General features: G+C 43.1%; 1 protein-coding gene and 1 long non-coding RNA gene across 2 annotated transcripts in view; both read right to left on the minus strand.

Annotated features, from left to right (window-relative positions):
* LOC138651648 (phospholipase A2 inhibitor and Ly6/PLAUR domain-containing protein-like) overlaps positions 1 to 24,463 on the minus strand; it is a 60,588-nt gene that overhangs the window by 20,778 nt on the left and 15,347 nt on the right. The window lies entirely within an intron of this gene.
* On the minus strand, positions 330 to 23,476 carry LOC138651649 (uncharacterized). The gene is made up of 3 exons (XR_011315511.1): positions 23,257 to 23,476; positions 762 to 881; positions 330 to 463 (listed from the first exon to the last, which is right to left on the minus strand). It is a non-coding gene; the product is annotated as an uncharacterized lncRNA (long non-coding RNA).

Consider the following 24,463-nt stretch of genomic DNA (forward strand, 5'->3'; position numbering starts at 1 on the left):
GGCCGCCGGAGAGGTGAATATAACAATATTTTTTATTTTAATTCTTTATTTTACACTTCCGATACCGATACCCGATATCACAAAAATATCGGATCTCGGTATCGGAATTCCGATACCGCAAGTATCGGCCGATACCCGATACTTGCGGTATCGGAATGCTCAACACTATTCCTGGCATCTCTGGATGATGGTGGGAACCCAGAGGAGTGGGCTGTCATCATCGTCTGTTTAAGGAGGGTCTCAGTGCAAATTAAAGGCATTGTTTACTAAAAGTGTCCCAGTACAAGGAGAAATAAAATAGCAAAACCCATCGTATTCAAGGATGGAAAGTTCAGTCTCCAGGAGATTCGACTCCCACAGAAAACCTCAGGTTGATACTTTGACTTTTCATCCAGATCCAGATGATTCTCCTCAATGGAGTAAAAACAATTATGGGTCCTGAGCCGAGAATCATGTGCCTCTCCTAAAATAATAGTGGACAAAAGGCAATGTTAAATTAACTATCTATCTATTATCTATCTATTATCTATCTATTAATATATCTACCTATCTATTATCAATCTATCTATTATCTATCTATTATCTCTCTATGTATTATCTATTATCTATCTCTCTAGCTATCTATCTATCTATCAATCTTACTGGGGAGCAGATTCCCCTCTAGATCATTGAGTTTTTATATTCTTCTAAAATGACTAAATTACATGACTGATAACATGACCCGTGACAGCAGCGTGGACCTGAGTGACTTCAGAGCTCACCGGACAGATGTCTCATTTCCATTCTGCAGTAATTTTCATCCCCGACACAGAACACGTCACTATGTGCAGATTTATCATATTTTCTGGTCCATCCATCCCTCTGAGGATCCAAGCCGGACACTGGAAGGGAAATACAGAAAATCTACATGTGATCGCCACATCCAATCCCTACCCTTACATATGACGATGGCACAGCATTTGCCAGTCCAATCATAAATATTATTTTGTGTATTATGCAGTTCTGGAGTGGCTGAGGTGTATATGCTGAGGTTCTGCAGCAGATGAGGTGTAAGATGAGGTTCTGCAACAATTAAAATACACTGTTGAGCAAAAGGTTACAATGTTTTGAACTTTTGACTTTCGGGTTCCATATCTCTTCTTCCACTCCTCCTTCAACTGTGAGACCACCATCATGTTATAGAAAATATTCTTGGCTATCTCATTCATAAATTTGACTTGCAGCTTTTTTTTGCATATGATTAGTTATGCAGGTTCTTATGCTGTCACTGCATTGTTGCTGTTTGGCTTCTGGTGGTTGAAAAACCTTTTAATTCCTGTATACCACAAAGTACAACCTGTCCTCACATTCCCCAATAGCTCAGTTTATTATTAGGCTGATTCTCAAGTGAAAGGTCAGTGGTTCAAATCAAGGAGATGCCATGAAAATTTCCCAAGAAAAGAGAAACCACATCATCCAGCTCATCGATAGCGGTATCTCAGTCAAGAAAATTGCCCAAATTGCTTCATGTGAGCGTCATGACAGGTGGAAGAATACGAAATGAAGTCCGTCCATCCATTCAGAAGCCAAGAGGTGGACGTCCAGGCAAAATATCGAAGTCACCAAGTTGGCTCATCACAAGGTCTATCATTTCTGGGCGACAACATGACAGTGGAGGAGGCTTGTAATAGTGAGATCACAGACATCCATGCAAGCAGGGTGCAACATATGTTACACAAGTCTGGGTGGCCCAAAAAAGGTAAAGAAGCCTCAACTTCAAAAAAGAAGCGTTGGCTTGAGTTTGCAAAAAAAAGTACGAAGAGTGGAGAGTAGAAGAATGGAAGAGGGTGATTTGGAGTGATGAGAAGAAAGTCAATAGACGGCTTTGATGGGTGTAAGTGGGTCTGGAAGAGACAAGGAAAAACGGGGCTAGCGGATTGAGAAAGTCAAGGAACTGTGAAGTTTGGTGGAGGAAGCCTCATGATAACAACAGGAGGTGTTTCCAAGCCAAAGGTGTTGGATACTTGACCAGGATCGATGGTGGTCTCAATACTGAGCTATATGTGAGTGTCCTACAAGATGAGTTACTTTGTACTCTCGAGTACTATGGGTATGAAAGAATGACATAGTGTTCCATCAGGACTACAACACGAAGCCTACGTCAACATTGGTGAAGAAATGCATCAAGGACAATGAAGTAGAGGTGTTGGATTGTCCCCACAGTCCCCAGATCTCAACCCATTCCAACATTTGTAGGTAGAGTTGGAGAAAAAGCTGTATACAGACCAAAGTGAGGCAACCAGTATGCACCAACATGGGGGACGTGTAGAAGAGACCTGGGATCAGATTTCAGGCGAGCCATGATTGAATCTGATCGAGAGCATCCCAGAAGGATTCAGGCTGTGCTGAAAGTCAAAGATGGATTTACAAAATACTAAAACATTTCTAAATTTAGATTCTTAGGAGCAAAACAGTAATCATACAGTGACAAGAGTCTGCATAACTAATCTTATGCTAAATAGCCGCAAGTCAAATTTATGTATGAGATATCCAAGATGATTATCTAGAAAATGATGGTAATCTCACATTCGAAGCCGAGATATGGAGCCTGAAGGTCAAAAGTTGAAAGCATTCTTACCCTTTCGCTCGTAAGTGTATATTTTGAGATTTTGCAGAAGCTGAGGTGTACATTATAAAATTCCGCACCATCCATATGTTACACACCACAGCTCATGTCGGTGATACAAGAGAAAAAAAAAGCTCAAACAGAAGGGACCTGTGCCACTTATCTCTACATATTCATCAAGAGATCGCACGTCTTACCAGGCAGTGTCGGGAGACAGATAGTGATGATCAGTGGGTGCATGCTGTCGGGGTGCTACACACAACGTTGCAGCTTTTATGCAGACGTCCTGCGTTAATCATTATCTCGTGCAGTATCTGTCGATGGCGTCCAATCACACCCCCTCATGTCAGGTTTATTTTTATTTTTTATAGGTGCAATAACTCTAGAAATTACTTTTATCCATTTATTCAGGGGAGTCATGTTAACAACGCAAAGGGATTAGTGTATTATAAAGGGGCTTTATCACTCTGTTGATGTCGCTAAGGGGGCACTACTACTGTGCTGATGTCACTAAGGGGGCACTACTACTGAGCTGATGTCACTAAGGGGGCACTACTACTGTGCTGATGTCACTAAGGGGGCACTACTACTGTGCTGATGTCACTAAGGGGGCACTACTACTGTGCTGATGTCACTAAGGGGGCACTACTACTGTGCTGATGTCACTAAGGGGCACTACTACTGTGCTGATGTCACTAAGGGGGCTCTTACTGATTAATGTCACTAAGGGGGCACTATTACTATACTGATGTCACTAAGGGGGCACTACTACTGTGCTGATGTCACTAAGGGGGCTCTTACTGATTAATGTCACTAAGGGGGCACTATTACTATACTGATATCAATATGAGGGTACTATAACGTTATAGATGGTAATCAGTGGGGGAACTATTACTGTGTTGATGTCACTAAGAGGAAACTATTAATGTGTTGATGTCATGAATTGGGTAAAATTAATTTATTGATGTCAATAGGAGGGCCCTATAACTGTGTTGATGGCACTAACGGGGCACTATTAGTTTAGTGTTGTCATTGAAGGGACACTATTGCTTTATTAATGTAATTAAATTGCATTATTATTTTGTTGATATCATTCAGGGGTAGCAATGGGTGAACCCATGGATGTTCAGGTCCAGCAGGTTTGGCTGAACCCGTAAAATAAGTTTGGTTCGGGTACCAGAACAGTCCCTGAACCCAAACTCCAATCAGATGAATGGGGGGCCCGAACATCAGCTTCTTTGCCACGCTGTCAACTGCATGACCGTGCGGCAAACACTACCTCTGATTGGCAGTAAGATCATTACCGCCAGTCAGAGAGCTGCGGTACCACACTGTCAGATGACAACTGGAGCCAGCACTGTGAGTGGCAGTAAAAAATGTACTGCCAGCCACAGAGGCGTCGGCTGCTGTCGCTGATAACAGCAGGAGCAGGCCTCATTGATTGTAGTATTCATCAGCAGGCGTCTGCGCTATAAATAAGAAAAAAAATGACATGGGGTCTGTTGTATTTTTGATAACCAGTGTGGCAAAACTGACAGCTGCGCTCTGCAACCCTCATCTGTCAGCTTTATCATAGCTGGTTATCAAAAATAGAGGAGTCCCCACAACGTTTTTTTTACAACCATCTTTGACAACGAGTCAAACTAAAGCAGACAGCTGGGGGATGATCTTCTCATGCTGATAAGGGTCCATGGATATTTGTCCCCTCAGCCTAAAAATAGCAGCCTGCAGCTGCCACAGAAAAAGTGCATCTATTCGATGTGACAATTCTGGCACTTTACCTGGCTCTTCCCACTTACCTTGCGGGAGGGCCTTTTTGTAGGATAATTATCTAAATTATTGAAAAAACAGCACGGGACCCTCTTTTCTTGGTAACCAGTCATGATAAAGCTGACAGCTGAGGGTTTTCATCAAAAATACAACAGACCCCACGTAATTTTTTGTAAATTCGTTTATTTATAGCTCAGGCACCAGCTGATGAATACTCTTATCTGTGGTGCATTCTCTTGCAGGTGTAGGAGTAGTACTCACATCAGCTGGTGTTTCTGTGACCGACTCACCGCATCGCTCTGACCAGCGGTAATAATCTAACCATCAATCAGAGCCGCCGGTGTTTCTCACACCGTCATGCAGATGGCAGCGTGGGAAATACCCAATGTTAGCGGTGCAGAACCCAAACAGTAGCACAAACTTCCTGGAGAAGTATTTATTTGTGTTCTGTTCGCCCATCACTATTAAGGGGGAATTATTACCATGTTGGTACCACCAACGGGGCACTAACATACGGATGTCACCAAGGGGGCACAATTACTATGTTGATGTCACAAAGAGGGCACAATTACTGTGCTGATGTCACCAAAGCGACACTATTATTACATTGATCTCACAAGGGGGCACTAATACTATATTGATGTTACAAAGGAGCACTATTACTGTATTGGTGTCAGTAACAGGGCACTATTACTGTATTGATGTCAGTAATGGGGCACTATTACTGTATTGATGTCAGTACGGGGGCACTATTACTGTATTGATGTCAGTAAGGGGGCACTATTACTGTGTTGGTGTCAGGGGGCAATATTACTGTGTTGGTGTCAGTAATGGGGCACTATTACTGTGTTGGTGTCAGTACGGGGGCACTATTACTGTGTTAGTGTCAGTAAGGGGCACTATTACAGTATTGATGTCAGTAAAGGGGCACTATTACTTTATTGATGTCAGTAAAGTGGCAAAATTACTTTATTGATGTCAGTAAAGTGGCACTATTACTTTATTGATGTCAGTAAAGGGGCACTATTACTTTATTGATGTCAGTAAGGGGGCACTATTACTGTGTTGGTGTCAGTAAGGGGGCACTATTACTGTGTTGGTGTCAGTAAGGGGGCACTATTACTGTGTTGGTGTCAGTAAAGGGGCACTATTACACTATTACTGTGTTGGTGTCAGTAAGGGGGCACTATTACTGTATTGATATTATTTATTATTATTATTATACATTTTTATAGCGCCATTTATTCCATGGCGCTTTACATGTGAATACGGGGCAAATATAGACAAATACATTAAACATGAGCAGATAACAAGGCACACGAGTACATAAGGAGGGAGGACCCTGCCCGCGAGGGCTCACAGTCTGCAGGGGGTGGGTGAGGATACACTAGGAGAGGGAAGAGCTGGCTGTACGGCTGTTCAGTAGGTTGAGGATCACAGTATAGGTTGAGGATATCAGTAAAGGGGAACTATTACTTTATTGATATTAGTAAGGGGGCACTATTACTGTGTTGGTGTCAGTAAAGGGGGACTATTACTGTATTGATATCAGTAAAGGGGCACTATTACTGTGTTGGTGTCAGTTAGGGGACACTATTACTGTGTTGTTGTCAATAAGGGGGCATTATTGCTGTATTGATGTCAGTAAAGGGGCACCTTTAACTGTATTGATGTCAGTAAGGGGGCACTATTACTGTATTCATGTCAGTAAAGGGGCACTATTACTGTATTCATGTCAGTAAAGGGGCACTTTTACTGTATTGATGTCAGTAAAGGGGAACTATTACTGTATTGATATCAGTAAAGGGGCACTATTACTGTGTTGATGTCAGTTAGGGGGCAATATTACTGTGCTGGTGTCAGTAAGGGGGCACTATTACTGTATTGATATCAGTAAAGGGGCACAATTACTGTGTTGGTGTCAGTTAGTGGACACTATTACTGTGTTGTTATCAGTAAGGGGGCACTATTACTGTATTGATGTCAGTAAAGGGGCACTTTTACTGTATTGATGTCAGTAAGGGGGCACTATTACTGTGTTGATGTCAGTAAAGGGGCACTATTACTGTGTTGGTGTCAATTAGGGGACACTATTACTGTGTTGATGTCAGTAAAGAGGCACTTTTTTTGTATTGATGTCAGTAAGGGGGCACTATTACTGTATTGATGTCAGTAAAGGGGCACTATTACTGTATTGATGTCAGTAAGGGGGCACTATTACTGTGTTGATGTCAGTAAGGGGGCACTATTACTGTGTTGATGTCAGTAAGGGGGCACTATTACTGTGTTGATGTCAGTAAAGGGGCACTATTACTGTATTGATGTCAGTAAGAGGGCACTATTACTGTATTGATGTCAGTAAGAGGGCACTATTACTGTGTTGACGTCAGTAAGGGGGCACTATTACTATCTGATGGCACACTACTGTATTAATGTCACTGAGGTGTCACATTACAGTGTGACACTATTATGTTGTGGGTAACTACAGTATAGTTATGACATCTTCATATTTAAAGTGCAGTATTTGGAAGCATTTTACTACTCGGCATGTACAGTAAAGAGGGTATTACATAGGTAGCAGGATGGTACTGTTAAAGGTCAGTAGGATGAAAAATATGTGTAGAGGGTTGGAAGGGTCCTTAAAACAGCAATCAAATGAAACCCGGCTACATAGATTGGAAGGCACACGTCTTTGGGCTTGTGCCCCTAATCTTTTAATACCCAAGAACCATCCCTGAAACACACCACTTGTAGTTTCCAATATACTTGAAGGGATTTAAATTCCTCCTCAATTCTCCCCTGGTTCTCCCAAGAATGATCAATCTTGGAAAACCTAGTTTTGAGTAAAGTTTGCATAAATTCAACCCCCTTTGGGCCAAAGATTCCCAGAAAATCCAGGACTGTTTACAACAACTGAAACTTTAAGCCGATGGAACATAAATTATGTTTTTATAGTGTTATACTGACTTTTATTTCTTTATAATCTGCTTGAAAACCGATTTGCAACCAACCACTCAACTTTTATAACTTAGTATTTGTGCCTGAGTCTGCAGCCTAGAAATGACTCAGGGCTGTTGTTAGGGTAATGGTTAAGGGTTAGGGTCAAGATAATAAAATGGTTACTTAGAAAACACAAAAATTATATGTATTGTAATTATATATATATATACAGTGGGGCAAAAAAGTATTTAGTCAGTCAGCAATAGTGCAAGTTCCACCACTTAAAAAGATGAGAGGCGTCTGTAATTTACATCATAGGTAGACCTCAACTATGGGAGACAAACTGAGAAAAAAAAATCCAGAAAATCACATTGTCTGTTTTTTTAACATTTTATTTGCATATTATGGTGGAAAATAAGTATTTGGTCAGAAACAAAATTTCATCTCAATACTTTGTAATATATCCTTTGTTGGCAATGACAGAGGTCAAACGTTTTCTGTAAGTCTTCACAAGGTTGCCACACACTGTTGTTGGTATGTTGGCCCATTCCTCCATGCAGATCTCCTCTAGAGCAGTGATGTTTTTGGCTTTTCGCTTGGCAACACGGACTTTCAACTCCCTCCAAAGGTTTTCTATAGGGTTGAGATCTGGAGACTGGCTAGGCCACTCCAGGACCTTGAAATGCTTCTTACGAAGCCACTCCTTCGTTGCCCTGGCGGTGTGCTTTGGATCATTGTCATGTTGAAAGACCCAGCCACGTTTCATCTTCAATGCCCTTGCTGATGGAAGGAGGTTTGCACTCAAAATCTCACGATACATGGCCCCATTCATTCTTTCATGTACCCGGATCAGTCGTCCTGGCCCCTTTGCAGAGAAACAGCCCCAAAGCATGATGTTTCCACCACCATGCTTTACAGTAGGTATGGTGTTTGATGGATGCAACTCAGTATTCTTTTTCCTCCAAACACGACAAGTTGTGTTTCTACCAAACAGTTCCAGTTTGGTTTCATCAGACCATAGGACATTCTCCCAAAACTCCTCTGGATCATCCAAATGCTCTCTAGCAAACTTCAGACGGGCCCGGACATGTACTGGCTTAAGCAGTGGGACACGTCTGGCACTGCAGGATCTGAGTCCATGGTGGTGTAGTGTGTTACTTATGGTAGGCCTTGTTACATTGGTCCCAGCTCTCTGCAGTTCATTCACTAGGTCCCCCCGCGTGGTTCTGGGATTTTTGCTCACCGTTCTTGTGATCATTCTGACCCCACGGGGTGGAATTTTGCGTGGAGCCCCAGATCGAGGGAGATTATCAGTGGTCTTGTATGTCTTCCATTTTCTAATTATTGCTCCCACTGTTGATTTCTTCACTCAAAGCTGGTTGGCTATTGCAGATTCAGTCTTCCCAGCCTGTTGCAGGGCTACAATTTTGTTTCTGGTGTCCTTTGACAGCTCTTTGGTCTTCACCATAGTGGAGTTTGGAGTCAGACTGTTTGAGGGTGTGCACAGGTGTCTTTTTATACTGATAACAAGTTTAAACAGGTGCCATTACTACAGGTAATGAGTGGAGGAAAGAGGAGACTCTTAAAGAGGAAGTTACAGGTCTGTGAGAGCCAGAAATCTTGATTGTTTGTTTCTGACCAAATACTTATTTTCCACCATAATATGCAAATAAAATGTTAAAAAAACAGACAATGTGATTTTCTGGATTTTTTTTTCTCAGTTTGTCTCCCATAGTTGAGGTCTACCTATGATGTAAATTACAGACGCCTCTCATCTTTTTAAGTGGTGGAACCTTCACTATTGCTGACTGACTAAATACTTTTTTGCCCCACTGTATATATATATACAGTACAGATCAAAAGTTTGGACACACTCTCACATTTAAATATTTTTCTGTATTTTCATGACTATGAAAATTGTACGTTCACACTGAAGGCATCGAAACTATGAATTAACACATGTGGAATTATATACTTAACAAAAAAGTGTGGAACAACTGAAATTATGTCTTATGTTCTAGGTTCTTCAAAGTAGCCACCTTTGGCTTTGATGACTGCTTTGCACACTCTTGGCATTCTCTTGATGAGCTTCAAGAGGTAGTCACCGGGAATAGTCTTCCAACAATCTTGAAGTAGTTCCCAGAGATGCTTAGCACTTGTTGGCCCTTTTGCCTTCACTCTGCGGTCCAGCTCACCCCAAACCATCTCGATTGGGTTCAGGTCTGGTGACTGTGGAGGCCAGGTCATCTGGCGTAGCACCCCATCACTCTACTTCTTGGTCAAATAGCCCTTACACAGCCTGGAGGTGTGTTTGGGGTCATTGTCCTGTTGAAAAATAAATGATGGTCCAACTAAACGCAAACCGGATGGAATAGCATGCCGCTGCAAGATGCTGTGATAGACATGCTGGTTCAGTATGCCTTCAATTTTGAACAAATCCCCAACAGTGTCCCCAGCAAAGCACCCCCACACCATCACACCTCCTCCTCCATGCTTCACGGTGGGAACCAGGCATGTAGAGTCCATCCGTTCATCTTTTCTGCGTCGCACAAAGGCACAGTGGTTGGAACCAAAGATGTCAAATTTGGACTCATCAGACCAAAGCACAGATTTCCACTGGTCTAATGTCCATTCCTTGTGTTCTTTAGCCCAAACAAGTCTCTTCTGCTTGTTGCTTGTCCTTAGAAGTGGTTTCCTAGCAGCTATTTTACCATAAAGGCCTGCTGCACAAAGTCTCCTCTTAACAGTTGTTGTAGAGATGTGTCTGCTGCTAGAACTCTGTGTGGCATTGACCTGGTCTCTAATCTGAGCTGCTGTTAACCTGCGATTTCTGAGGCTGGTGACTCGGATAAACGTATCCTCAGAAGCAGAGGTGACTCTTGGTCTTCCTTTCCTGGGGTGGTCCTCATGTGAGCCAGTTTCTTTGTAGCGCTTGATGGTTTTTGCTGCTGCACTTGGGGACACTTTCAAAGTTTGCCCAATTTTTCCGACTGACTGACCTTCATTTTTTAAAGTAATGATGGCCACTCGTTTTTCTTTACTTAGCTGCTTTTTTCTTGCCATAATACAAATTCTAACAGTCTATTCAGTAGGACTATCAGCTGTGTATCCATCAGTCTTCCGCACAACACAACTGATGGTCCCAACCCCATTTATAAGGCAAGAAATTCCACTTATTAAACCTGACAGGGCACACCTGTGAAGTGAAAACCATTCCCAGTGACTACTTCTTGAAGCTCATCAAGAGAATGCCAAGAGTGTGCAAAGCAGTCATCAAAGCAAAAGGTGGTTACTTTGAAGAACCTAAAATATAAGACATAATTTCAGTTGTTTCGCACTTTTTGTTAAGTATGTAATTCCACATGTGTTATTTCATAGTTTTGATGCCTTCAGTGTGAATGTACAATTTTTATAGTCATGAAAATACAGAAAAATCTTTAAATGAGAAGGTGTGTCCAAACTTTTGGTCTGTACTTTATATATATATATATATATATTAAATCTCTCTTATCAGATTTCAGAAAAAAATAAAGGACTAAAGGGAAAACTTTGCCCAAATATAATTGTGTGTGTACTTATACAAATAATATCATTAAGAAAAGTTTATTCTTTTTAATTTATGCGATTGTTCCCAATGTCAGGCCATATTTAATAGTACACATAATTGAGGAAAACTGCATTTACAATTTATTTTTCCTATTTGTAAGAATTGCAGAGGAAACCTGCCTATAATATAAATCAACAAAAGAAAAATAATGTTTCTACTAAAAAAAAAATCTACAGTAATTCTTTGGATTAGGTACAATTTCTAGAAAGCAACAAAAAGGTAGAGCAAACTAGCTAAATTTACTTTGGTGTTATTATACTGTATACTATACTATATTCCTGTGTCCTAAAAATACGGTGCCGAAACCCGGGCAGCATGAATCAGTCACCAGTTATATGATCTCAACCAGGTATGTTTGACTATGAAATGCTGCTGCATTTCAGAGTGAAAAATACATTAAAAGCTTCACTACAGACTTGTCGGTTTCTCCCCATCTGCGGCCAGTTCTCTCCCTATACATGCATGCAGAGACCTGTCACTTCGTGGAAGAAGATGGAGAGAAGCCAGTGAGAAGCCACCTGTCCTACTAGTTTCCCGCACAGCATAGTCCCCGCTGGCTTTTACAGTATGTTGTTCTCTAAAACACCAGAGCGCCACAGAGTGAAAAGTACAAGGCTGAAATCTTACACATTCTGATACATTCTGTTTAAGGATGGAGCAGCATATATCAGCTGTCCGGATCCCATTAAGCTAGGGTGGAAAAGTGCAGGACAATGAAATATTGTCACACAATCAAACTGAGGCTTATTCACAGACGTGACCAAAAATATAGGACACAACAATGCAACATTCCTGACTATTTTGTCTACTAAAATGCAAGGTCCAATGATGAAAACCCAACAGATCCTGATACAGTCTGTAGGGTACAACAAGTACCAATAGGGTTGAGCGACTTTTACTTTTATAGGATCGGGTCGGGTTTCACGAAACCCGACTTTTTCAAAAGTCGGGTCGAGTGAAGTCGGCCGATCCTATAAAAAAGTCGGGGTCGGCCGAAACTCGAAACCCAATGCAGTGCATTGGGTTTCCAATGGTTCCCAGGGTCTGAAGGAGAGGAAACTCTCCTTCAGGCACTGCGATCCATATTTAAGTGTAAAATAAAGAATTAAAATAAAAAATATCGCTATACTTACCCTCGGACGCGCCCTGGTACTAACCGGGAACCTTCCTTCCTTCGAATCAGCGCTCGCAGGACCTTGCGGTGACGTCGCGGCTTGTGATTGGTCGCGCGACCGCCCATGTGACCGCTCGCGCGACCAATCACAAGCCGCGACGTCACCGCAAGGTCCTGCAAGCGCTGATTCTTAGGAAGGAAGGCTGCCGGAAAGAAGCAGGGCGCGTCCAAGGGTGAGTATATTCCTGTTAGGTATATACTCAGTAAACCTATACAAAGAGCAATCAGCATAAATGCTCCGCCATATTGAATATAATAGACAACCGAAAGGATAATGGACACCAGAGCTAAAATATAACAATTTTATTGAGAAATAGTTCTAAAATGATACACAAATATTAAAAACACAAATAAACAGATGCAATAGAGAAGAGAGAGGTAAACCTAGTACCACGTACGGTAACAGCTATCAGATGAGGAGCAAGTCAGCAATAATATGTCAAGAAACCGTACATATAAACATATATATCTACTCCCAAAGGTATAGCAACTGCAAACTAAAGGCCCAAAGCCAGATTATAGTATAAGATAGTGATGGTAAAAAGTGGGCAATTACATCAGGGAGAGAGCTCCAAGAAAATATATATACGCAGACAGCAGGGTGGTACAGGTAGTATGACCCAAGTATTTAAATATAAGTATTGAATAGTGTCTCACCCTATACTGACACGTCCATACAAATACACTAAGAGAATTGTCCTGGGAAGTCCCATGTATGAAGAAAGAGAGAGGACTGTGCCAAAAAACATATGCCTGCCAAATAGCTAGGAGGGAGACAGGATTAAGGAAGATCCGGTAAAATGAGAACCATATACCAACCTGCTGCTGCTGCCGTGCGTGGATAAGAGGCCCCGACGCGCGTTTCACAAATATGGCTTCTTCGGGGGGCGCGCTAATGGAGGGTAAGGTGGGGTCCTTATATACAACACTGTTAAAAGCTCCAGGCGGCAATGGCGGCGCTTACCTAGGCACGGCAATGACTGGAGGCGGCGGAGTCAGCGTCCAACGTCACGCGGCCGCGCCCCGCACTGACGCGTCAGTGGGAGGGGCCAGCAGCGCGACGCAGAGAGGACGCGTATCCACGGCAACCATGGCATGCCGACCCAGAGAAGCGCACGCCGCTCGGAGAGTAACAGGAAGTGACTAACAGAGCGTATCTAACATAATTCCATGTACACATACCTGACTGGGCGGTGATGGTGAGAGGGCAGGGAGGGAGGTGAGGAAAAGTGCTCGTGAGGGAACCGGATACAGCTGCAGTGAAAAGTAAATATACAAAATGTGAGATAGTGCATGTATCCATACGGGCATATTAAGTAGTTAAAATAAAGGATGCCGGACTGAGCAGCACTTATATCACACAATACTGGTGTGATAAAATGAAAAAACACAAGCCTATGATAAAATACATAGAGAATAGTGAATATGATAAAAACAGGGAATGTCCTGTATATATTAACATCTATAAAGAATTATTATTACTGAATAGTATGGATAGTCAGTAAATATATATCTCTAGAGGTACCAGTAAAAAGGCCAAAATATTATAATGTGAGAGTAATGCATTTAAAAAAAAAAAAAAAAAAATTGAAATCAATAGAAAGTGAAAAAGATGTAATAATAACACAGAAAAAATCCTAAAGCACAAAGGTGAAGAAAAAAAAAAAATTATATTTAAAAAATTGTAAAAGTTATAGAAAAAAGTCATAATGTCCTATCAGGACTGTCTGTAAGCAAAAATACGTGCTCGAACAAAAATAAAAGTGATGATAATGATTCAAGTCAGAGGACACTGAATAGTGCATGTGAATGAGAGAAGCACTAAATGCCTAAATTCATATTTATAAAGGGTACCGTAAATCTACAAGGACACCTAACATGAGAGTGTAAAGAGAAAAATAATACAATAACCTTCATAAGATTTTTAAAATAATTAAGTACATAAGAATTCTTGACTTTTTTTTATAGAAGATTCTGTCGCCATTTCCTGGGATCATAAAAGGAAGAAGTTAAAGGACGAAAAAGGTCGGTTAAGATAAAAGAAGAAAAATGTAAGTAACACAAAACCAAAACAACTGTTAAAACCACAAACATTAGACACAAAGAAGTTTTCTATAGACTCAATAAGTGTCAGTACGGGAACTATAAAAAACTAGAGGAAACTACAAAAATGGGACAAAACTTAAAACCTCATTAAGCCCCTTAGGGCGAATGCAGTCAATTCGGACTATCCATTGGGCTTCCAATTGGGCAAGACGTTTTTTCATGTCTCCACCTCGTCCATCCATTAGGACCCGATCAATTGCGTACTCTCAATAGGTTGCTATTGCAGTCGTGTTTCTCTTTGAAGTGCCTTGGGATTGGCTTCAAAAATTCATCAGCCGATGAGTTTTCTGCTGCCTTGATGTCCCGGATATGTTCCCTGATTCTAACACGCAGTTGGCGTGATGTGAGGCCTACATAAATGATGCCACAGGGACATGTGGCATAATATACCACATGGTCCGTGGAACAGGTAATATGTTGAGTGATCCGAAACTCTTTAGATCCATCACTGGATCGACATGAAAAGCAGCGTTCTTAGTTTTTACACGCTGTACAATCCCGACATGGGAAAAAGCCCCATCTCGGGCCTTTAGAGCCAAAGGCACATTTGGAACCAGGCCCCTTATAGTAACTGTGAGTGAGGAGGTCTCTTAGATTTTTATTCCTCCGGTATGTGACAGAGGGTGTGTTTGTGAGGCAATTCGTCAATACTGAATCCTGTTTAATGATAGGCCAATATTTGCCAAGTATTTCTTTGACCATTCTGGAATTATTGGAGAAAGTTGCTATAAATCTCACCTGGTTGGATATTTGTGGTTCCTTCTTGGTCCTAAGTAGGTTGGCTCTATCAATTCGTGAAGCCCTCCTCCTACACCGTCTGATTGTCCTTGTTGAGTAACCACGATCCATAAAGCGATGAGTTATATCTTCCGCTTGTTTCTGATATGATGCCTCCTCCGAGCAGATCCGTTTTGCCCTAAGGAATTGTCCGTAGGGGATACTGTTTTTAAGATGTCTTGGGTGAGCTGAGGTGGAATGTAGTCGACTGTTGACTGATGTATCCTTTCTGTACAGGTCGCTCTGGAGAAAACCATCTTCACCCTTGCAGATGCGCACATCCAAGAAGTCAACACTATCCTGGCTGTAATGGCAGGTGAGTTTAATGTTACAGTCGTTAACATTAAGTTCATCAACATACATCAAAAGGTCTTTTTCAGTGCCCTGCCATATTGCAAACACATCATCTATGTATCTGACCCACATAAGTATATTAGATGAGAGTGGGGTGGATTCCGTGATAAAAATTCTTCTCTCCCACAGCCCCAGGAACAGACATGCATAGGATGGCACAAAGGCCGCCCCCATGGCTGTACCCTGGAGCTGTAGGTAGAGTGCTTCCTTAAAGATGAAGAAGTTATGGCTTAACGCAAACTCCAACAGAGATAGTAGGAGTCTGCTAAAGTGGTCATCAATGTCGATGTTATTTAAAAAGAAACTAATAGCTTCCATTCCATCCGCATGTCGAATTGACCTGTAGAGAGACTCTACGTCTAATGTCACTAACCACATATCTGGTTCCATATTGATGTTTGAGATTTTAGACAGAATGTCCCCCGTGTCTATAAGATAAGAGGGAAGGGTTTCGACGATAGGCTTGAGGTAGAAATCCAACATCTTACCCACATTCTCCGTGAGTCCTCCATTCCCGGACACAATTGGTCGTCCTGTCGGACACGTCAAATTTTTATGCACTTTCGGTAGAAGATATAAACAAGGTGTCCGTGGTGCATCAGGAATCAAACCGTCCCTCAAATCCTTGGTGATTAAGCCATCAATAAACGCTTCCTCAAGTATGTTAAACAACTCTGCCTGAAAGATAGAAGTAGGGTTGAAACTCAGTTTCTTGTAGGTGTCTGCATCACGTAACTGCCGGAAGGCGTCTTGTTCATACATTTCGATGGGCCTTTTATGATCCCAGGAAATGGCGACAGAATCTTCTATCAAAAAAGTCAAGAATTCTTATGTACTTAATTATTTTAAAAATCTTATGATGGTTATTGTATTATTTTTCTCTTTACACTCCCGTGTTAGGTGTCCTTGTAGATTTACGGTACCCTTTATAAATATGAATTTAGGCATTTAGTGCTTCTCTCATTCACATGCACTATTCAGTGTCCTCTGACTTGAATCATTATCATCACTTTTATTTTTGTTCGAGCACGTATTTTTGCTTACAGACAGTCCTGATAGGACATTATGACTTTTTTCTATAACTTTTACAATTTTTTAAATATAAAAAAAAAATTTTTCTTCACCTTTGTGCTTTAGGATTTTTTCTGTGTTATTATTACATCTTTTTCACTTTCTATTGATTTCAATTTTTTTTTTTTTTTTTTAAATGCATTACTCTCACATTATAATATTTTGGCCTTTTTACTGGTACCTCTAGAGATATATATTTACTGACTATCCATACTATTCAGTAATAATAATTCTTTATAGATGTTAATATATACAGGACATTCCCTGTTTTTATCATATTCACTATTCTCTATGTATTTTATCATAGGCTTGTGTTTTTTCATTTTATCACACCAGTATCGTGTGATATAAGTGCTGCTCAGTCCGGCATCCTTTATTTTAACTACTTAATATGCCCGTATGGATACTTGCACTATCTCACATTTTGTATATTTACTTTTCACTGCAGCTGTATCCGGTTCCCTCACGAGCACTTTTCCTCACCTCCCTCCCTGCCCTCTCACCATCACCGCCCAGTCAGGTATGTGTACATGGAATTATGTTAGATACGCTCTGTTAGTCACTTCCTGTTACTCTCCGAGCGGCGTGCGCTTCTCTGGGTCGGCATGCCATGGTTGCCGTGGATACGCGTCCTCTCTGCGTCGCGCGGCTGGCCCCTCCCACTGACGCGTCAGTGCGGGGCGTGGCCGCGTGACGTTGGACGCCGACTCCGCCGCCTCCAGTCATTGCCGTGCCTAGGTAAGCGCCGCCATTGCCGCCTGGAGCTTTTAACTGTGTTGTATATAAGGACCCCCACCTTACCCTCCATTAGCGCGCCCCCCGAAGAAGCCATATTTGTGAAACGCGCGTCGGGGCCTCTTATCCACGCATGGCAGCAGCAGCAGGTTGGTATATGGTTCTCATTTTACCGGATCTTCCTTAATCCTGTCTCCCTCCTAGCTATTTGGCAGGCATATGTTTTTTGGCACAGTCCTCTCTCTTTCTTCATACATGGGACTTCCCAGGACAATTCTCTTAGTGTATTTGTATGGACGTGTCAGTATAGGGTGAGACACTATTCAATACTTATATTTAAATACTTGGGTCATACTACCTGTACCACCCTGCTGTCTGCGTATATATATTTTCTTGGAGCTCTCTCCCTGATGTAATTGCCCACTTTTTACCATCACTATCTTATACTATAATCTGGCTTTGGGCCTTTAGTTTGCAGTTGCTATACCTTTGGGAGTAGATATATATGTTTATATGTACGGTTTCTTGACATATTATTGCTGACTTGCTCCTCATCTGATAGCTGTTACCGTGTGTGTTACTAGGTTTACCTCTCTCTTCTCTATTGCATCTGTTTATTTGTGTTTTTAATATTTGTGTATCATTTTAGAACTATTTCTCAATAAAATTGTTATATTTTAGCTCTGGTGTCCTTTATCCTTTCGGTTGTCTAGGTATATACTCACCCTCGGACGTGCCCTGCTTCTTTCCGGCAGCCTTCCTTCCTAAGAATCAGCGCTTGCAGGACCTTGCGGTGACGTCGCGGCTTGTGATTGGTCGCGCGAGCGGTCACATGGGTGGTCGCGCGACCAATCACAAGCCGCGACGTCACCGCAAGGTCCTGCAAGTGCTGATTCGAAGGAAGAAAGGCTGCCGGTTAGTACCAGGGCGCTTCAGAGGGTAAGTATAGCGATATTTTTTATTTTAATTCTTTATTTTACACTTAAATATGGATTCCGACACCGATTTCCGATATTGCAAACATATCGGAATACGGGATCGGAATTCCGATACCAGATTCAGAAGATCGCCGACTTCATGGCCGACCCCACACAGGCGTCGAGTCGGGTTTCATGAAACCCGACTTTGCCAAAAGTCGGCGACTTCTGAAAATGGCCGACCCGTTTCGCTCAACCCTAAATACCACCAGTGATTGATATGTAAGGGGACCAGCACTACTGTTAGGTTAGTTATTATCCTCCTGTAATGGAGCAGAACAACTACATTAAAAATGGCAGTATGAACAGAGCCATACAATATCATTGGCTGTGAATCAGGTGTCGTGTGAAACCACAGAAAAAAATGACCCTTTTTTATGCACAAAAACTTAGCTGTTTTTTGGTATTTTTGATTGGGAAGGATGGAAGCCCCAAACAGGTGGAGATGGGGTGTATGTTAAGAGGTGCTCTTTAAGGTGGAGAGGTGCTTGACAGGGACATGTCAGAAGCTTAGATTCTTGGCCTCTTTAGATGGAGTGATCCAGAGCATTAAAGAGGTTGTCCAGGTTTTTCACGAAACTCTATGTGACTTCATGTGACTGCAGATTTGTGAAGCCTCACATCGCGCACAGCCTTGTTGGAGGTTTCTACAGAGATTAAGCATCATTGTGGCTGCAAATATGTGACAAATTAGCCAATAACCAGGACGTCTGGCTCGTACAAACACACATTTCATGATTATTGGCTCATCTAAATTGGCCATAATTCAGTGACCGTCAGCTATGCAGGTCTAAAGCACAAATCACACATCATTGTACGCTGCTGTCCTGTAGTTAGACAATCCAGAGAGCAAGATTACAGATGTTACAAGAAGTGGGCCTGTGTTCTTGGAAATGCCAGGGCTGAATTTCAGTCCCTGTCCGGCCCTGCTACAGAGGACCACCGAGTCAGTAGGACCAAAGGAAGTAGCGAGCGACGGAAGTTTGGAGGCTGCAGACTGGTGGGGATGTTGAAGTCACCCATGATGATGGTGGGAATGTCAGCAGAGAGAAAATGAAGAAGCCAGGTGGAGAAGTGTTCAATAAAGGCAGTGGCCGGGCCTGTGGGTCGGTATATGACAGCCAAATAGAGGTTGGAGGGAGATTAGATACGGACAGAGAGCACTTCAAAAGAGGAAAGGACAAGGGAGGGAAAAGGTGGGATTGGGCTGAAGGTGCAGTTGTTGGAAATAAGATGACCCACTCCTTCAACATGTCTGTTGCCAGGGCAAGGTGTATGGGTAAAGTGAAGGCCATCGTAACACAGCACGTGGCGTGTGAGGCCATGTTGGAGGGTGTCAGCCATGTTTCAGTGAGGCCCAGGAAGGAAACGTTATGAGAGGTAAAGAGATTGGAGCCTATTGTAGATGGATTGTGACTTCCAAAGCACTAGAGGCAAATGGAACGGCAGAGTTGGGGTCAAATGAGCAGGTTTTATGTTGCTGAGATTGCGATAGTTTCTAGTAGGTGGAGCTGATAGAAGGGAAAATTAATTGGAGGCATCAGCTGTGAAGGTCCAGGATTTGGAGACATGTCGCCAGCAGGGAGGGGAAGCAGAGAGAGGGAGAGGAGGTGGAAGAAGGAGAAGGGGAGAGGGAGAGGAGATGGAAGAAGGAGAAGTGGAGAGGAAGAGGAGATGGAAGAAGGAGAAGTGGAGAGGTAGAGGAGGTGGGAGAAGGGGAGAGGAGATGGGAGAAGGATAAGGAGAGTGGAGGTGGGAGAAGGAGAAGGGCAGAGGGAGAGGAGACATATGAAGGAGAAGGGGAGAGAGAGAGGAGATGGGAGAAAGAGAAGGAGAGAGAGGAGATGGGAGGAGAAATGGAGAGGGAGAGAAGATGGGAGAAGGGGAGAGGACATGGCAGAAGGAGAGAGGGAGAGGAGGTGGGAGAAGGAGAAGGGGAGAGGAGGTGGGAGAAGAAGGGGAAATGGAGATGAGAGAAGGTGGAATAAGGAGGAGAGGAGAGGAGATGGAAGAAAGAGAAGTGGAGAGGGAAATTAGATGGGAGAAGGGGAAATGGAGATGAGATGAGAGAAGGAGAAGAGGAAAGGTAGAGAAGGTGGGAGGAGAGTGGAGGTGGGAGAAGGAGAGTGGAGGTGGGAGAACGAGAAGGGCAGGGGGAGTGGGAGAGGAGACAGAAGAAGGAGAAGGGGAGAGGGAGAGGAGATGGGAGAAGGAGAGAGGGAGAGGAGATGGGAGAAGGGGTGAGGAGATAGGAGAAGGAGGGAGGGAGAGGGAGAGGAGACAGGAGAAGGGGAGAGGAGATGGGAGAAGGAGAGAGGGAGAGGAGGTACGAGAAGGGGAAGGGGAGAGGTAGAGGAGGTGGGAGAAGGGGAGAGGAGATGGGAGAAAGGGAGAGGAAGTGGGAGAAGGGGAAGGGGACAGTTAGAGGAGTTGGGAAAAGGGAAAGGGAAAAGTTAGAGGAGGTGGGAGGAGAAGGGGAGAGGAGATGGGAGAAAGAGGCGAGAGGAGATTGGAGAAAAAAAAGGGGAGAGGAGATGGGAGAAGCAGAGAGTCAGAGGAGGTGGGAGAAGGAGAAGGGGAGAGGGAAAGGAGGTGGGAGGAGATGGAGAGAGGAAATGAGAGGAGAGAGGGAGAGGAAGTGGGAGAAGGAGAGGGGGAGTAGGAAAGGAGAAGGGAGGGGAAGGAGAGAGGAGATGGGAGAGGGAGAGTAGGAGGGAGAAGGGGAGAGGAGTTGGGAGGAGAAGGAGAGAAGAGATGGGAGAAGGAGAGAGGGAGAGGAGGTGGGAGAAGGACATGGGGAGAGGGAAAGGAGTTGGGAGGAGAAGGAGCGTGAACAGCTTGTTTTGTGCTTTTGTAGGAGGGATCTGAGGTTGAGGAGCATGACTACAGATGAGGTCAGGTAGAGGGAAAGTTAAATTATTATTTGTTTGGAGAGTGATGAGTTTGCAGATAACGAAGGAGAGTGAGAATTAGTGGAGCAAAAACTGTAAGTTCAAATGTAAGCATGGTGAAAGGTAAGTACAGTTAATAAATAGTGGTAGCTGTTAGGGGTCGAGTTCCCACCTCTGCAAAAGGGGAATCTCGAGCCATCTCCGCTGCGTTCTACCATTCATCTCCTGCCGCAGTGGAGTCTGCTCAGCGGAGACGTCGGTCCCAGCGTCTTGCTCAGCCTAATACTGTGCAAAGGGTTACTGCTGCCTTTCCAGGTTCTGCCATTGCAGCCAGTACGGGTCAGCGGCGAGCAGACATCTTTGGGACTAAGTCCTGCTTTTCCCCTTCTGGGAATGCCCAGGGTAAGATCTCTCATTGGAGATCAAGGGTCACATTTTCAGGTACTGCAGCAACTCCTATTGGTCCTCTAGGAAGGTCCTGAACCTGTTCAAGTTCTGTGGCAGCTTTCCATTGGTCCTTGTGGGAAGGTCCTGAAGTTGCTGCAGCTATAAAAGTTTCGCATGACCACACGGCCATGCGCTAGTATCAATTTATGTTGTGAGTTTTGCGCCAATGTGGTCATACATTCAGGGCTCGGCTGAAATAAGCCACTAGAATACCGGCACCTCCGGTGAGGAGATTGTGTGTATGCATTCAGAGCTCCGGCTGAAATAAGCCACTAGAATATCGGCACCTATGGTGAGGAGATTGTGTGTGTGCATTCAGGGCTCCGGCTGAAATAAGCCACTAGAATACCGGCACCTCCGGTGAGGAGATTGTGTGTGTGCATTCAGGGCTCCGGCTGAAATAAGCCACTAGAATATCGGCACCTCCGGTGAGGAGATTGTGTGTGTGCATTCAGGGCTCCGGCTGAAATAAGCCACTAGAATACCGGCACCTCCGGTGAGGAGATTGTGTGTGTGCATTCAGGGCTCCGGCTGAAATAAGCCACTAGAATACCGGCACCTCCGGTGAGGAGATTGTGTGTGTGCATTCAGGGCTCTGGCTGAAATAAGCCTCTAGAATACCGGTACCTTCGATGAGGAGATTGTATGATCGCCTCTTTGACTGCGTGACCACAGACTGTTATCAGCTCAGCAGTTACTGTGTACTCCTGTGAGCTAAACAGGACACAGTGCTTTCTTTATGGGCGACTCTGTGAAGTAACAGAGTTCGCTTTTACCGCCATATAGTGCCGCCATTTGCCAGCAGCAGGTTTCTCTCCTGCACGATGGACCCTGGGCTGCGAATGCACCAAATATCATCTCACTATTTACTCGGTGCATTCCGCCAGCCCTTAACAGGTAGCTGTAACCTTCTAACCCATCTGTGACATTTCTGGTATATTTCTAAAGTACACTTAAAAGCTGCACTTAAGAAGATACATGCAAAAGACTAAGATGAAATGTTAACATGTCTGTTTATTTTTAAAAATATAAAACTTTACACTCACAACAAAAAATGTTGTGGTCCAGAAGAAAAAGAGTGGTCTCTCCATCGCCACCTACAGGATGCAGTGAGAGGTATAGTTAAAATGGATTGTAGTACCAATATTTATCCACTAGATGTCCGCCTATATATGCAGAACTGATAGGGAGAGCGTTATTCTGATGGTTTCTCTCATTTTAGACGTTAGGCGACGTCTGAGATCAAGATCTGCAGAAATGATTCAGCATAAATCTGATGCACAGCAGACACCATCGATCCTTATATCACACACAGACATTTATAACTAAGGCGAAAACCTCAGGATACAGCCGTCAAGATTCTATTGAGAATACCACCCAAATATAAATTGAAATTATGGCCGTCTTTTATCGAGAGCCAGAGAAATCTGCAGAACACAGATTGTAAGATGATCTCAGGGGTTACGGCAGGACAAACATCATTACATGAATCACTCAGTGTTCTGTAATTAAAGCCTAAAAGGAAAGTATCAGCCAAAGACAATGTTCTATCTCTAAATGGATGGATGGATGGATGGATGGAAAGATAGATAATAGATAATAGATAGATATAATAGATGATATATAAATGATAGATAATGAGATATGAGCATTTTCATAAATTCCATGTTTGCACACCTTAGTGCACACATTGTGCTGCTGTATTCACTTGTTTATACTATGTAGTAATAGCAGCTTGCACCTGTTCACATTTGCTTTATTCTGTCCCGTGCTGGTCATTGTCTAATTCCTTTATATCATACATTTGGAGGTGGTGACTGCCTTCGTATTCGGCTGAGCTCCTTCCATCGGCCTGAGGCTGTTTGTATTCAGTGCTGAATCCTAGCTGCCCTTTATATTTGTAGCTTTTATTCTGAAAGAAGTAGATTTGATTAATAAGAAGTTTATGGTTCCGTCAAAGTAAAATAAGTTATGTTGTGGCTGATGGGCTCTCGTGAATTGGCCAACATAACCCGCGCTACTTTTTAATTTAGAGGGGTGAGGGTAGTGCTCACGTTTACTCACAAGTCTATGAGGAAATAGGGGGACCCCCAAAAATAGTAAAAAGGGAATGCATTACATGGTCTAGCATCAATATAATATAATAAATACAGATCTGCCTTGTTGCTCTTAGATCCTGCTGACTTGCTGTGTGTCTTCCTTCTTGTGTAATCTACTCAATCAGCCAAGCTTTCTTGCAATAATGTCCTAGAGGCAAAAATTTGCGAACCGTAAGGTTTTGAGCAGCTGGTCCCGGCTGTACCCAACGATCTTCTTTCTGAGGCAGACTCTTCGCTTTTCCCAGAAGACACCTGGAATATGCAAATCGTCCTCCTCAAGCTTCAATCCCTGGTTTGGTGATGCTTTCCAAGCAGCTTGACCCAGCTGTGCCCAACAATCTTCTTGCTGACAGAAACTATTTGCTTTTCCCAGCAGGAACCTGGAATATTCAAACTGTCCTCCTCAAGCTTCAATCCCAGGTTCGGTGATGTTTTCCAAGCAGCTGGTCAAATCAGTACCTAACAATCTTCTTGCTGAGACAGACTCTTTGCTTTTCGCATAAGGCTCCTGAAATATGCAAATTGTCCTCATCAAGCTTCAATCCCTGGTTTGGTGATGCTTTCCAAGCAGCTGGTCCCGGCTGTACCCAATGATCTGCTTGTTGAAACTCTTCGATTTTCCCAGAAGGCACATGGAATATGCAAATTGTCCTCCTCAAGCTTCAATACATGGTTTGGCGATGCTTTCTAAGTAGCTGGTCCGGGCTTCACCCAACGATCTTCTTGCTGAGGCACTTTCCTTTTCCCAGAAGACACCTGGAATATGCAAATTGTCCTCCTCAAGCTTAAAATCCTGTTTTGGCGATGCTTTCCAAGTACCTGGAACCCAGCTGTTCCCAATGATCTTCTTGCTGAGGGAAACTCTTCGCTTTTCCTAGAAGACACCTGGAATATGCAAATTGTCATCCTC

The sequence above is a fragment of the Ranitomeya imitator genome, chromosome 10 (genome assembly GCF_032444005.1).
Source record: "Ranitomeya imitator isolate aRanImi1 chromosome 10, aRanImi1.pri, whole genome shotgun sequence".
Lineage (NCBI taxonomy): Eukaryota > Metazoa > Chordata > Amphibia > Anura > Dendrobatidae > Ranitomeya > Ranitomeya imitator.